The sequence below is a fragment of the Argiope bruennichi genome, chromosome 10 (assembly GCF_947563725.1).
Source record: "Argiope bruennichi chromosome 10, qqArgBrue1.1, whole genome shotgun sequence".
Lineage (NCBI taxonomy): Eukaryota > Metazoa > Arthropoda > Arachnida > Araneae > Araneidae > Argiope > Argiope bruennichi.
This window is the reverse complement of record NC_079160.1, coordinates 27,124,448-27,140,587: the sequence shown is the minus strand read 5'-3', so window position 1 is coordinate 27,140,587 and position 16,140 is coordinate 27,124,448. Positions and strand designations below refer to the sequence as shown.

Sequence of the window (16,140 nt, the reverse complement as noted above, 5' to 3'; positions counted from 1 at the left end):
TATATCAAATTTCATGAGCCTAATTCAAGTCGTTTTGGAATTATCGAATTCACAAACATACTTACAGACAGGCATAATTCCAAAAATGTGTTCTTCTGTCTGGGAGGGGAGGAGTGGTCTAAAATGTGAGGATTCGACAAAATCTTGATTTGGAAACTTCGATTCGAAACTTTGGAAAACTCAATTACTTCTGTTTGTATACTTCTTGTTCTAGGAAGTAAAAAGGATGGCTAAAAATTATTTCCACTAACCGAGTGCTTTTACAGTTTGTAAACCACTGCTGAAGGTTGCGATTGAAGCATTCATAATATTTCACTTATTTTAAATAACTGTGGTCAGATACTGAAGTTGAAGGTTATTGAAAGCGGGTCTTGCAATTATCGGACACCTGCGTCGGCACCCGTTCTCTAATCTTCCACATCAGATTGAGAGCGTTTGACACTTTTACTTATATAGGGTCCATCTTAATTGGAACCAAGCTCGAACCTGAGGCGTCCGTTGCATGTTATTCTAATTATTATTTTTACTTCTTCTTTGTCTTAAAAATGCATAGTGTTTGTTTCCCCCTTCTCCATAGTGCTTTTAAAAGTACCGCGCAATGAACTAAGAAGAACCCTACCACCAATAACAATGAACTACTCAATGAACTAGAAAGATTATACTTAATGTTTGGCCTTTACACCAACAATGTCAATTTCTATGAAGTTTAGTCATCCAATGGAGGATTCGCTATTGCTTTCTATGCAAGTGAAAATGATAACTCAATCAGTAAGAGTGGTTTCCCAAAACTTTCTCGCAAACTGTCCAATATTGATCTTATTTCCTTACTCCCCCCCCCACCTCATAAACTAGGGGCATTTGTTAAACCCACAAATATTTTACATGGCATTAGCGAATAATAATTATGAAGTGTAGATTGTTGGCCGTGGATTTCTATTTTAACTAAATCGGTCATGCAAATATATGTTTTGGATATCTTTTTGCAAAACGATTGGCACCAAATTTGCCAAGGAACTACAGTTGCTGTTTCTTATGGCACTTGCCACGGACAAGCCCGTTGTTCGAAGACAGCCGATTTAAGCCTAAGGGGGAGTGCCTCTTGTTTTTATCGTAGAGCCATCTTGGACTAAGAGTACGACTTGACTACTCACGCATCACTCATTCGCTTGCACAACCCCTTTTTACAGAAGGGCACATTCACACATCTCACAGATAGAACAGGAAGAACAACCACGCCCAAATCGGGACTCGAACCCGGGACGCCCAGATCACAGGGAAGACGCGCTATCCCTATACCAGGACGCCGGCACTACAGTTGTAGTTCACATCACTTATTGAAATTCATTGATTTAAGTTATTGCATTTATATTCATGCGAAACCGACAGATGGCAATTTTTTTTGACAGATTTGGCACAAAATTCGATAAGAATTTATATTTTGGATGTCCCACTTGTGCTTCAAATTTCATTCATCAAGTACTTTAAGCTTTGAAATTACCAGGTTCACTTATATTCGGACAGACAGACTTATCCTGAATGGATTTCGTTTAAAATATCGATAGAAATCTAAAAATTTGATCATAAATCCACATGCCAAGTTTAATCCTTTTAGCTCTGGGCATTTTTCGAGTTCACAGACAGATATTATTCCAAAAATGTATTTTTCCCACTCAGGAAGATTTGAAGCATGAAGATTTGTTAAAATTCCGAGTTCAGGTTTTTTTCTTTTATTTTTTTGAAATACTTTTTCTAAATTCCTAAATTTAGAAAGTAAAAATAGAACACGACAGAGAAATGAATAAAATTTTGCATGCAGATTAAATGTTCATCATTGTAAATTTGTATCAAATTTTTTTGTAGCAAATTATCAAAGAATAAGAGTCAGAACATATAGTCATTTCCTTTCTTTCTACTATGAAGTTAAATATAAAATATTCCATATTGCATAAGTATATTGAAAAATAGAATGGCGAATACATATTAGCCGTCTTTAGAGACTAGCAATTCGTCCACTATGTTTACAATATTGATTTAGTCATGTAAGCTAAACTTTAATGAATTAAATCTTATCACAACGAAAATTCCTATTTTGAATTATAATTGCTCGGTAAACATTTAGTATTCTAACTGGTTAGCTGCACTTGTAAAATAATGGAATAATTTGGTGAAATCAGCCTAATTGTTAAGATTGGAGGTTCTATCAAAGTTATATTATGTGATTTCTTTCAGAAATGGTGGCAATGTGTGTATGTCTGTAGAGGGGAAAAGGAAGCGACAAGCGACCATTGATGTCTAGGATCTTGAGCTTTCATGTGAAATAAAAAAGCAAAATCGATACTGTAGTAAATATCGGTGAAATCGGTAGAGAAAATGTTGCTGAGTTATTGATTCTTTGGCTTGCTAATTATTATAAATATATACATATTCTGAACACTAAGAGAGAGAATGTTATTCTTCGGATGCCTTTGCTTAGGACTCATTTTGATCGGAAACTAAATGACCAGTTTGATCTCTTTATTGATCTTCCATATAAAGTTTTTTTTCATTACTGATCCATGTGATTATGAATGAAATGATGTAATGAGTTTTTTTTTCTTAATTCTCGAGATGATCGATAAGTATCGTTGTTTCCAATTAAGAAAAACACTTCCTCGATCTTTGGTGGCCAATTACGCATCGGATTGTAATCACCCAGGATGAAACTGACCTCCTGGAAGCAAACAACGACCTGTTGTCCTTCAACTTGCTTTTCTTTTCTTTTTCCTTTTCATTTTTACGTGTGAGCTGTAATCATTATTTTGGAAAGGTGCAGAACTAAATTGCTTGCGGGTGTATAAATAATTTATCACTCGAAATCCTAAGCGAAAGAGCTTCCGGTTTGTTGTGAAATGTGCTTTTTTACTTTCTCGAATACGAATTATAGAGAAATTATTGTAATGGTAAAAAATTAGAATTTGAGAGTTTGTAGAATGTCCATTTATTAGACTTTCCTTCTTTTAAAAAACAGATTCTTGGCATTATGTTATCTGTCTGTCCATGACAAAGATAGCTCAAAAATGCTTTGAGCCAAAACCTGATAGTTTTTACATCAAATTTGAAGATTTCTGTCACATTTTGTGCAAATTATATTCAGAAGAAGTCTGTCTGGCTACTTCTTCGAATATAAGTTAACTCGATAACTACCAAAGGAAGAGAACTAGATAGATGAAATTCGGTACTCAATTTTAATATCTATAATGTATACACCTATCAAATATTAAACCAAATCCAACAAGGGATTGAACATCTATCAGTCTGAAGTATCAGAAGCACGTAAACGCGATAACTCAAAATGCAGTAATTTAAATATATCAAATTTAGTATTGATTTTATGACTAAAATTCGATGTCAAATTTTGGTTTCAATCGGACAGGAAAAACGAGCCTATAACACAAATTGCTAAATGAAGGGACTAATCACAAAAAGACTCGCCAAGAATCACATAGCTTCAGTTAAAATACTAAATTCACACCAAAGATGAATACTGCATAAATTTTTTACTTAAATGCCTCGCAAAGCGTTTTGTTCCTTACTCAAAGCAATTGTTTCTGAGGGATATAGGATAACGCCTTTATTAGAGAGTATGCGCGAAAGTTTTATGAGAGCACTCCTATTAGTTGGAATTATATTAGGAACCGAATGCCAAATTCATTAAGAACTGTATTTTTAAGCCTTCACTTATCCCCAGCATGGTTTATTCATTATACTGTAAAAAATCTTTAATACCTTGTTCAAGGAAAATCACTCCAAAATTGTGTACTGTTGAGACCTACAGGCTGAATCAGGGCTCAATATATTGTCACGTAGGTACTCTAGTGTGGAACTCAATGACACACACAAAAAGTAGAGCTAAACCAATTTATTAACTCAACTCTGAACTGAGAACACAGTGACTGACAAATCTTCTGCTTTTATACTGGCAGGGAAAGTTCCAGAATACTTTTCTGGAGACAGTAAGAAAAGTCCAAAGCACTTGTCTGGTAAACTAAAGAAAAGGCCAGAATCTTCTGGAAAATAAAATCAAGAAATTAAATATTTACACAAACTGTGGATCGCATTGTCTCTAACGAGATTCGAACTTATGATCTCTTGATTATAAGATCAGTGTTATGACCATTCGAGACCAGGGAGAGTCGGCTGCCCTTTTTCAATGCGGCAATATGATAAAATATTCTTATTTTAACCCTTCAGCACAAAATATGTACTTTGATGATGAAATTTCATAATTCATTTCAGTACAGTCTTATGCATATAATATAAGACGATAGAAGTTAAAATATTTATAATTTCAGTAATTCTAATATCTTTTTTTATATTTTCGTATACTATGCGTGTTAAATATAATAATCATCAAAAAATATGAGCTCCAGATTTTGACAAATTTTTAAGACTCAGATCTCCCTAACTGTGAAAAATACTTTTTTTTTTGAACGATACGATGTTTATCTCTCTGTCTATGAATACAAAAATTCAAAAACAGTTTGGACTGGACAGATGAGACTTACGCCAAATTCGTAGATTTCGAACAAATTTTCAATGAAATCTATTCACAGAAAGTTTGTCTGTCTGTCTATGCGAGTGCAAGTGAATTCTACAAAATGAATCAAAGTGTGATCAAAGAGCACAAATGAACAATTCATAGCCACAAAAAGTAAAGGGATAGATTCATAAAATTTATTGCATAATTTTAGCATCTAAAATGCAGCTCTCAATCCCATTTTTAACAAATCTAGTTCACGAATTGTCATTTATTTGCATGCATGCAAAATGCAAAACTTCTTCGATAAATGAAATTTGGTATGTGATCTTGCAACTAAAGTTGTAGCTCTTTGTCAAATTTTGGCTACAAATGGTTGGATAAGAGGGCTTTTAAAATGCCTTTAATATACTATGAAACACAGAACACTTACGTGCGGATCTTGTAATTAAAGTTGTAGCTCTTTGTCAAATTTTGGCTACAAATGGTTGGATAAGAGGGCTTTTAAGATGCCTTTAATATACTATGAAACACAGAACACTTACGTGCGGATCTTGTAATTAAAGTTGTAGCCCTTTGTCAAATTTTGGCTACAAATGGTTGGATAAGAGGGCTTTTAAGATGGCTTTAATATACTATGAAACACAGAACACTTATGTGCGGATCTTGTAACTAAAGTTGTAGCTCTTTGTCAAATTTTGGCTACAAATGGTTGGATAAGAGGGCTTTTAAGATGCCTTTAATATACTATGAAACACAGAACACTTACGTGCGGATCTTGTAATTAAAGTTGTAGCTCTCTGTCAAATTTTGGCTACAAATGGTTGGATAAAAGGGCTTTAAGATGCCTTTAATATTCTATGAAACACAGAACACTTACGTGCGGATCTTGTAATTAAAGTTGTAGCTCTTTGTCAAAATTTGGCTACAAATGGTTGGATAAAAGAGCTTTTAAGATGCCTTTAATATACTATGAAACACAGAACACTTACGTGCGGATCTTGTAATTAAAGTTGTAGCTCTTTGTCAAAATTTGGCTACAAATGGTTGGATAAAAGGGCCTTTTAAGATGCCAGCTTTCTTTAATATACTATGAAATACTTACATGCGGGACTCAAAATAAATAAATAAACCTTGAGCACTCATGGAATTTTTGTTCTTGCCCAATTTTTTGCTGGAGGGAAAATAATATATTTATTAGGAAGGGTGCGCGAAAGTTTAAGGGAGACCTCTGAATAAACATTGAAATAAATAATTCTAAAATATTGAAATAAATAAGAATGAATCGGTTCCAAGAGTAGACATTGTTCTAATAATAACGAAGAACTAGCAAGCGACGTACGTGAAAGGTTTAAATTGTATAAATTATTATTCAAATGATATGACTTTCTGGAGCATTTTCCAAATGTTTTATTTGTTTCTACAAATAAGAAAGAAAATTCTTGGGTTATCATCGCTTTTGGGAGACATTGACAGGGAGCAACTAATTGCCTTCTAAAACATTCTAAATATTTTTTCTCTCCTTTTCTTCTACATAATAGCATAGGGATGTGCTTTTATGATACCGATCTCCTGCGTGCTGGAATGAAAGAATGTTTTTCAGAGATTACATGAAACAAGAACATGCAGTAGACTTGTAATGATGATAATAATTAGGTATTGGTATTTGGATTATGGATCGGATTATGTATAAACAACATAAAAAGTATTTGTTATTGTGTGATAATAAGAGGAGGTTTGTTTGAGAAAATTGTAGTTTGTTTGATTATTTATAAATGCCATTTAGCTTACAAAGCCTTTTAGCGCCACAAAGTGATTCTTATTTTAACCCTTTCTAGAGCCGTGGGAAGTATGCTTCCTACCAAATTTATCAATCTTTGTATGAAATTATGTAGGTTGGCATCAGTTCTGACAAATTTTTTTTAGAAAGACAGAAACTTAGATGCTTCAGCTCTTCATCTCACACAAAATGATCTTGATTTGTTACTTAATTATTAATTAACCAAATGAATTAATGAATCAAATTAAATTTATCTATTAAGCTAAATAAATTCCTTTTCTTATTCTAATTTCAAGCCTAAAAATATTTTAACATAATATGAATAGAAAAAAATGGCCCTTTAATGGGTTAAAGATAGATTGCTTTGAAACTATGCTGTTTCTTACAGTTATGAAGTTTAAAGCACCATCAAATTCTGATTAAATCCTATTCTGAAATTCGTCCAGTGTGTTAATTGAACCATTTTATTGGATAAGAGGGTATTGATAAGTCATTTTGGAATGTTAGGATCTAAGATCATTGAAATAAGACATCCGTGGAAAAATGGCGTCTAAAAATTCATTATTCTGATTTTATTTTAATTATGCAGCAATAACATTTTTATTGTTATGTTAATACATAATTATAGATGTTGTTGTGGCTATATTCATTTATATAAAGATGGATATCTAAATATATTCATTTATATTATTATATCTAAATAAATTTTTTACTTGAATAATGCTTTTCTTATACTATAAATTAAATTGCATATTTTTGTATCGGCTAAATAAATAAATAAATGTTACTAGGGGGCTAAACCTATCGCTTATCGCACGTGAACCCCTAAATCAGCGCAAAATAGAAAGAATTTATCTCCAAATGCACGATTACATTTCAGTAAATCTTAACGAGTCGAATCCAAATGTTTGAAAGCAACTTCAAGATTTTATTTTAATTACGCACCAAATTTATTCTAATTTTATTTTAATTATGCACCAATAACATTTTCATTGTTATTTTAACACAGTATTATAGTAGATTATTGTAACTATATTCATTTATATAATGATGAATATATAAATATATTCATTTATATTATTATACTTAAATAATTTTTTTACTTGAATAATGTGTTTTTTATATTATAAATTAAAATGCATATTTTTGTATCAGTTAAATAAATAAATGTTAAATAAAATAGATAAAGTTTATATATGTTATTTTGAATATAAATATATCATTGTATTTTTATATTAAACTAATGCATTGCATAGAGTAGAAAAAAAAACATTTCTTAGTAATGTAACAATTTAAATTAATTATGTATACATGATGGAAGCTGGTTTGCAAAATCCTATTTAGAAACGTTCAGAACTATAAAGCTCTAATCAGGGAGCTGGCTGTTATATTTTGCTCTTCAATTATTTTATTAGATAGGAATTTTCGTTATTAAAAGATATTCAAACTTCTAGTTACTGTTTTGATTGGCAGTTCAGGGCGCTTAAATTTGCTAACACATTCCTTGAATTTCTACATCAGCATGTTGGTAGGGAAGTATCCACATTTATAACTCCTTTGCATACAATTCATATGTATCGAAATGCTTAATTTTGAATGTTTAAATCAGTATTTAAATTAAAATAACAATTAATTTAAAAATCAGGTGTAATTTGGACACGTTTATACATCTCAGATGACTTTTACAATCTTTTATTAATTAAAAAAGAAATAAATGTCATTTAAATATGATGGAAGTCAAAGGATTTAAATAAATTCACGTATTAAAGGTTTAATAACAGTAAGTCCTGATCTCCTCAACAAGTTATTGGTAGAGTCAATTAATAAGGAAGATTTTCTGGTATGATATTGATGTTAAAAACAATAAAGAATTTTTTTTTTAAATTCTTGAATTGTTTTTAAAAAATATGTCCTTTGTGCACTCGTTGCACTTTTGCACAATATTTAAGGCCATTAAAGCATAGATAGTGCATAGTGTTTTTAAAAGAAATAATAAGAAACTTTCTCATTTTTTTAAAAAAACTTTTGGATAAAATTTGGACTTTGCAAATGTGAATGTATAGTTAATTTTTTTCCACGTTTTTTTTTTTTTTTTAAAGTACTGTGGATTGTTTCAGTATTACACAAACTATTTTAAAGTCAATAAATTAAATACAACTGCCAAAATTCCAAAATTGAATTCAGTAAATTTGTTGAGCTTCCGATATAATTTTATAATCTCTTTTAACATATTTATATGGATTCAACTTGATAATACTTGACAACTGACAATTTTTTTTTTTTTTTTGACTTACGAATTTTTTGACTTTTTAATTAATTATCAAGTTATTACTTGATAATTGATTATTTTTCTTTTACAAATAGTCATTTTTAAATTTTTAGCTCTGTTATTAAAATATAATTTTTCGGAACTGACGAAACAGCATTCAGCTTGCCGTTAAATTAAAAAGAGTTTTAAGAGGCATTTTAATCGCTATAACAATTCACCATTTCAGCAGTTTTTTTCACTTAATTGAAGTGTCTTTTTTTTACTATTCCTTAATTAATAAAATGAAAATTCACAATCGCTTCGTTTGTGCTAAGACAGCTTTTGTTGTTTTATTTACAATATTAATGTGTTTAATAAACCAAAAAAAGTAATTTAAAATAATTAAGAGATTTAAAAAAATGCTTTTCGAAGCTTATGAAACTGCAGTTGCAGCTTATGAAAACCCGTTGAATTAAAATAGTTGTAAAAAAACATTTTTATTAGCATGCTAAATTATTAATTATTACATATTAGTAAGTTAATTATTATCAGTATTAAAATTATTATTAATTAACTAATACATATTAACAATAATTAGTGTGTTCATTATTATTAATTTTTAATTTTGTTTTGATTTATTAGTTACTGCAATATTCTTTCATAATTGCAGTACATTCAAATTAATTAATTAGAATTATTTTCATGATTGTTCCCAAATTATTCGAATTAAAACTAAAAACAACTTTATTTGAATAAAAATAATGCTTTGGCTCTTTATTTTAACTCAATACTGTTGAATATTTATTTTTTTCGAAAAAGAAATGCAATAATTTAAATAAGCCATTTTTATCAAATATTTTTAGACCTTGTTTATACAATGTGCGTGGTGAGATCATTATAATTTACATAAAAATAATCTTTGATTTTCAAATTTCCCAATATTTTAATGGTTTAATTTTTTTTTCTTTATTTTCTTTACTGATTTGATGAAATTCATCTAAAATATATATATATTTAAATTCATGTAAAGTGTTAGCTGGAATTTGTGTTATGAAAGTTGTTTTAATCATATTTAGTTATCTTTCCGTTAAGTTCTTTATGAATGTCTTAAAATGATAAATGCTTCTGAAAATTGTTATGCCGTCATGAGGAAAATGGACAAAAATTGTTCAAGGTCAGGAGGCATGTTTTAATAAATTTAAAATGTGTTAATGCCAAAATACTTGGCACTTTGACCCGGACGTGATTTGAACACGCAACCTTCTGATCTGGAGTCAGACGCGCTACCGTTGCGCCACCGGGCCTTCGACGTACTGTGGTGAGATGATATACTAGTACATGTTATATCGATTTTCTAGAGGCTTCGTCTCATTTAGTTTTCCTTTGCTCCGGCAATGAAAGGAAGAACAGTCTATGAATTTGTTATGCAATTCTGATGCTTGTTGGATCAATGAAAATAAGGAAAAGAAAAGCAGAAATTTAACAACATGCATCTATGTATTTAAATATTCAAATTATTTCAAAAAGTAAAATTCAAAATTTAAAATATTCACTTTATTTATTTTAAAATATTTTCTTCCAAAGAAATAAATAAAATATTTAGAGATTGACAATTATTTTTCACTGAAATTTATATTATATTTTGAGCTATTTGTATCTTAAGAGGACAAAGCAAAAATGGGCGAAAACATGCAATTTTATTTTTATCATTTCATCACCAATACATATATTTATATTCCACTAAAATAGCATTATAAAATGTTTTTTTCAATAAAATCAAAATTTGAAGGATCAAGAGGGAAAAAAGTACATCTTAGTGATTTTTTCTCAAAATGACATTATAATTAGATTAAAATATCTTTGAAATGTTCCAAGTGTCTTAGTTTTTGAAGAAATTGTATGAAATTGATAATAAAGATTTTGATCAAACATTAAAATAAAATAGGGTTATGCATTTTATGCTCCGAGTTTTTTTAGCTAGTTAAAAATCATTTTTAGTTCAAAAAAAAAAAACAACAACATAAAATTCCTCTAAAAATTCAATAAGTGTGCATAAAAAAATTTCAAAAAAATTAGCATTTAATTAGAATTACAAAATTATACGTAGTTTTGTTTCAAATAAATTTACATTGGATAATAAGAAAAAAATAATAGAAAAAATTAAAAATTAAATCGCCTGGGATATTTTAAAATTTTTAAAAATTATATATCTTTTAAATTTTTTTAATATATTTTGTTTTTTAAAAACTGCTTTTAAATTTCATAAAATGTTTTTAAGAAATTTGAATATTTATATTTTAATACATATACATAAAAAGCTTCATAATCCTAATGAATAATTCCCAAAAGTGTTTAATAGAGCCCACTTTTATGGCATGTGATTATATTTGGGATGAGTGTTTTTTACAAAAATGTTACAAAATACTTCTATTTTTAAATTTTTGTATAAAGCATATTGAAAAAGCATTTATGAAACAAAAAGCAAAAATATATATATGAAAAGAAAAATGCGTTTTGAAAATTGAGAGAAATAGGGTTTTTTCGGATAAAAAGTGTTATAAAGTATAAATCTTCAATAAGTTTATCTAATGGTTTGTTCAAAATCTTGCAAATAATGTGAGAAATATATTATCTAAATCCTAAAATAAGAAATAAGCTAAATATTTATCTAAATTTTAAATGCTGAGTTCAAATGATAGCTAACACAATTTTCGAAACAAAGAAATTTCCTTTCCTATAGTTTAGAAACAGTAGAATATATAAAGAAATTATTATACCAAATTTTAACATTTACAAAATGTTTTATATTTTAATTTAAGAGGTTTTCTTAAGATGATTTTACAAATTTTAGAATTTGAGAAAATGGCATTTAAACATCTAAAACAGTTTTAAAGTTTGAAATATGCAAATATAAAAATAAAAGCCGAAAAAATGAAATTAAATAAAAATTCGAATGGTTTTAGAGAAAAAATAGTTCAAAAAATAAAATTTTTCAGTTAAAAAATATTTAATATTTATTTAAAATATTGATAGTCGTCTATCTTAACCCTTTAAAAGGCCATTTTTTGCTAGTCATGATATATTAAAATAGTTTTAGAATTAAGATTGGCTTAAGTAAAGTGATTCATTTAGCTTATTAAATAAATTTAATTTGATTAATGAATTAATATGGTTAATTAGTAATTAAGAAACAAATCAAGATACACCATTGTATGTGAGATAAAGAACTGAAACGTCTAAGTTTTTTTCTAATCGCAAAATTTGTCAGAACTTGGACCAGTCTACATATTTTCATACTAAAACTGAAACATTTGGTGGGAAGCATACTTCCCACGGCCCCTGAAAGGGTTAAATATGCATTCTTATTGCTATTGTATATTTAAAATAGTTTCAAAATTTTATCTACACCTTAAAAACTTCTCTTTTTTTAATTCATGTTCAGGTTTCCTTTTTTAAATTTATTCAAGCTTTGCTTGAATTATGCATGCACAACTTTTTGAAAAATGTCATTTCATAATTTAGTAGAAAATAAAGGGTCAAATTTAGTTATGATTGATAATAATGTTTAGAAATTCGATTTTATTAAATTGAAAATAGGAATAAAAATTGTATTAATTTCTTGTAAGATTTTTTCTTTTCACTTAAAATGGTCAGACATACCTACTTAGAATGTTGCTTCTGGAGTCAATGATTGTTAAGTTGGATAAAAGTTTTATTTCATTAATGGAAAAAGAGAAGAAGAAAAAATTAATTGTTTCGGATTGAAATTGCCATATTTAGAACAAAGTTTTCAAGGTTAGAATTAATTCAGGAATCAACCGATACATTTAACTAAATTTTGATTATATATTAGTGGAATCACTTAGTATTGAGTTTAATAAATAGTTGACTTCAATATTCTGTAATATTTATATCAATTAATTATAAATAAAAGATTAAAAGGTAGAAAATGATTAAAATAGAAAAATATCTACTTTTTAGAACGCTAATAAAAATGCATTTCTAAAAAGGAATTTAAGAGAACTTGTTTAAACTAATTTGTTGGATAAATATAGAATAAAATATTCAAAGCAGTTTTCTTTTTAAAATGAGTTTTTTAAATTTCTTATTTAAAAAACAGTTGTGCTACTTTTAATTTCTTTCAAAGGTGTTTTTTAATAAATACCTGAAGAGGAAAACGGATGATGAACTATCTGCCCGAAGTTCCTGTCAATGCACTTCCTGTCACTGGATTTGCTGATAATACATCTAATAATCTCATTCGCTTGTGAAAAAGGGAAGTTTGCAATAATTTGCCATTTCATGTTGCCTAGAAGATTGTGATATCTGTATGAAATTTTTTAATGTAATTTTGTCAAAAAGTAGAAGTTTGCAATAATTTGCCATTTCATGTTGCCTAGAAAATTGTGATATCTGTATGACAGTCTTTTATGTAATTTTGTCCAAAAGCAGAAATTTGCAATGATTCGGAATTTTATGTTGCTTAGCAGACTGCGAAATTTATATGAAATTTTTTTTTTATATAGTTCTTTCTAAAAAAATTCCATTTTGTAAAGTCTTTCTTGCAAGATATACAATCAGAGAAACTATTGTATTCCCCCTTCCAAAAAAAGTGACATCGAGAATTTGTTCAACCTGCACGTTTAAGTCGTCCTTAAATAATAAAAAATGTGTGTGTGTGTGTGGGTGTAACGTAATCTCTCAACAATGGAACAAGCTAGATAAATGAAATTTGACATGTAGTATGTGTATCGAAATTGTAGATGTCTGTCATCCGCCAGCGAGTTGTCTGTCTGTCCCTCCGCATGCATATGTACGTGATTACGTAAAAAAGCAACTAACTGATGAATTTTAGACCTATTGACCAGTAGTAATAGTAGTTGGATATTGACCAGTAGACTCGTTCGTCGTGGAATATAACTCCAAAATGCATGAAACCTCTTGAATAAAATTTGGTTTGGGATTGTGCAGTATAATTATAGATATGGATCTCATTTTAGATTAAATCGGATACAAAGAAGAGGTTTAAAAAAAATTCTTTTATATATAGATCGAGTCTTATTTAACCAGCCGCTCTGCGAAAATATAAAAGAAATTAGAGGAAAGAATACTCGCCCCTTTTATATTATAGTATTATTCTTTTTTCAGTTAAAAACGATTTTCGGGAATTCTATATGTTGGTACAAAAAATATTGAAGTGTTTTTGTGTTTGAAATTTCAACATATTTTTTAGTATTTTAGACATTAGATTTAAAGCCACGAGCTAACAAAATATCTCGGAACTAAATCATACGGTCCAATACTTTCTATGACAATAATGGAAAAAATAATCCAAAATGATAGAAAATTAAAATTGTTTTAGAAGTTTAAACTCATTTTTCTTTTATGGTGCTTCTACAGTATTTTCAAAAATTCCTTACACCCATAAAAATGTTTCAATATATTACGTGAAATCTTTTTATGATATTAATATTTATTTTCAACTGCTTATTAAAGCAAAAGTCCGTAGCACTCGCTTTTTTTTAAATCAACCCATAAGTAAAAGGTTTGTATTGCAAAGAATTTCGGATAATTTAGACCAAGGGTCGGCAATCTGCAATTCTTTTTATATATATATAAAAAAAAGACAATATATATCTTTTTTAAATTTAAAATGAGTCGCAAAATACTATGCATGGTGTATTAAATTTATTATATTATTATATTGTAGAGTATATTAATAATATGTAAAAACAATATATATAAAACAATACTATTTTAAAAAGCTTTACTATTCTTATTTAATTCTTAAATTATATCTATTAATGATAATAAGAAATGAATTCTCAAATCGCGAATGAAATAAACCACATTCGTGCTTCAATAACAAAAATCTAATTAAAATAAGAAAATTTATAGTCTTCTTTTTTATGAAATAGATAACTATCATCAAAATGCTAAATCTAAAATAATAAATTCTAGAAATCATTTTCAAAGTTTCTCAAAATATTTACTTTAAATATCTACATATAAACATTTGGAAACTCAGCATTTGATTTCATACTGTTTTTTGAATTTTAATGAAATTGTTTCGATTATCGATATATCGTTATAATGTTGAATTAACAATATATCGTTAAAAAAAATATCTTTTTAACGAAATCAAATTTATTGTTTATATCCTTTTACAAATTGGCTAACGTTATTGCGCAAGGAATAAGGGTTAATATTTGTTTTCGCAACACAAATTCTGCTGCAAAGAGCCTTTAGTGGCAACTTTTTCATCAAAAACAGAAGTATTTAAGTGGAATAAAATGCGGAAAGAAGGTAGAGAAACATCATAGATTAATTACTCTTTGGTGGATGATTTATTTATTATCTTTCAATAATTAAATGTATTGTTGAACAAGCTTTTATATGAAATATATCAAAAACTTTATAAATTGTATTGAGATAACTCATGAATCTTGCAATACTATAATTTCCATTCTTAAAGTGCAATTATTATTCGTGGAATTTTTGCAAAAAGATTTACAAAATGCAGCTCCATAAGCTCTGTGTGTACTAAATATGGCACCTTGCGATTTTTCTATGGCTGAAATTGACTCTTCATGGTTGATGTTTTTAGTACATGAGTGCAATAAAAGAAACCGTTTACTTATTTATTCGAATGCTTATAAAAAAACGAATGCTTGCTTCTATAATATGTATAAATGTAAACAGCAAGTAATCTGCAGTTATAATAGATAAATAAAAAGTAATGCATCTTCATGAAGTTAACAAACGAAGATTGATTTACCTGAAACAAATCGTTTACGTGTTAAAAATGTGTTGAAGTGTGGAACTAAAAAATAATTTATTAAAAGATGACTCATAATGCGCACTGCATAGGGCTGGAAAATGTCTAAATCCACCATTGTTTCCTCACCAGAGTTCCCTCAACATGTAAACAAATGTTTCGGAACTTTTTTTTCCCCTTCAAGTCGCTTTCAAATATGATTTGAGTCCGTCGATTGAAATCAGTGAGGTCAAATCATATGATCCTGATACCATAATAAACATCATTACATATGCCACCAAGCATCTGAACCTTGCGCAATTTTATTGGCATGATGATGCTACGTTCTTTATTCCTCGTGTAGCATTTGCAATGTATTCGCTGATGAAATTCATTTGAAACATTCGACGCATGTCACGTGAGGATGAATTGGTTCTTTTCAGTATAAAATGCAGAAGTTCTGGTAAAAGGAACGCTAAATAAAAGATAAAAGGATAATTTAGGAAATAACAATCGAAATATTAAATTGTTATTATTAAGTTTTATTATTATTATTTCAGTTGAAAAGTTTGTCATGGCCGCTTGTAAAAAATAATACAATCTCTTCGAACAAGACTTCCTGTGGAAAAAGAATAATTTCTCTCTGTTAGCATTTCATTTACTAACATTTTCTACAACTAAGAGTCTGGCTTAAAAATAAGGATGTAACAGTTTGTTATTTACTTATTTTATAATGAATACGTAATGAACTTATTTTAATACATGAATTAAGTACTTATTTTCGGAAAATATATGTTTTTCAATTATGAAAATTGTTTAGGAATTTTAAATTATATTGC

At 28.5% G+C, this 16,140-nt stretch overlaps 1 protein-coding gene and 1 non-coding gene across 3 annotated transcripts in view; one reads left to right on the top strand and one right to left on the bottom strand.

Moving 5' to 3' along the window:
* Nucleotides 1-16,140, top strand: part of LOC129988436 (uncharacterized) — a 61,764-nt gene that overhangs the window by 29,070 nt on the left and 16,554 nt on the right. The window lies entirely within an intron of this gene.
* On the bottom strand, nucleotides 9,777-9,848 carry Trnaw-cca (transfer RNA tryptophan (anticodon CCA)). The gene has a single exon. It is a non-coding gene; the product is annotated as a tRNA-Trp (tRNA).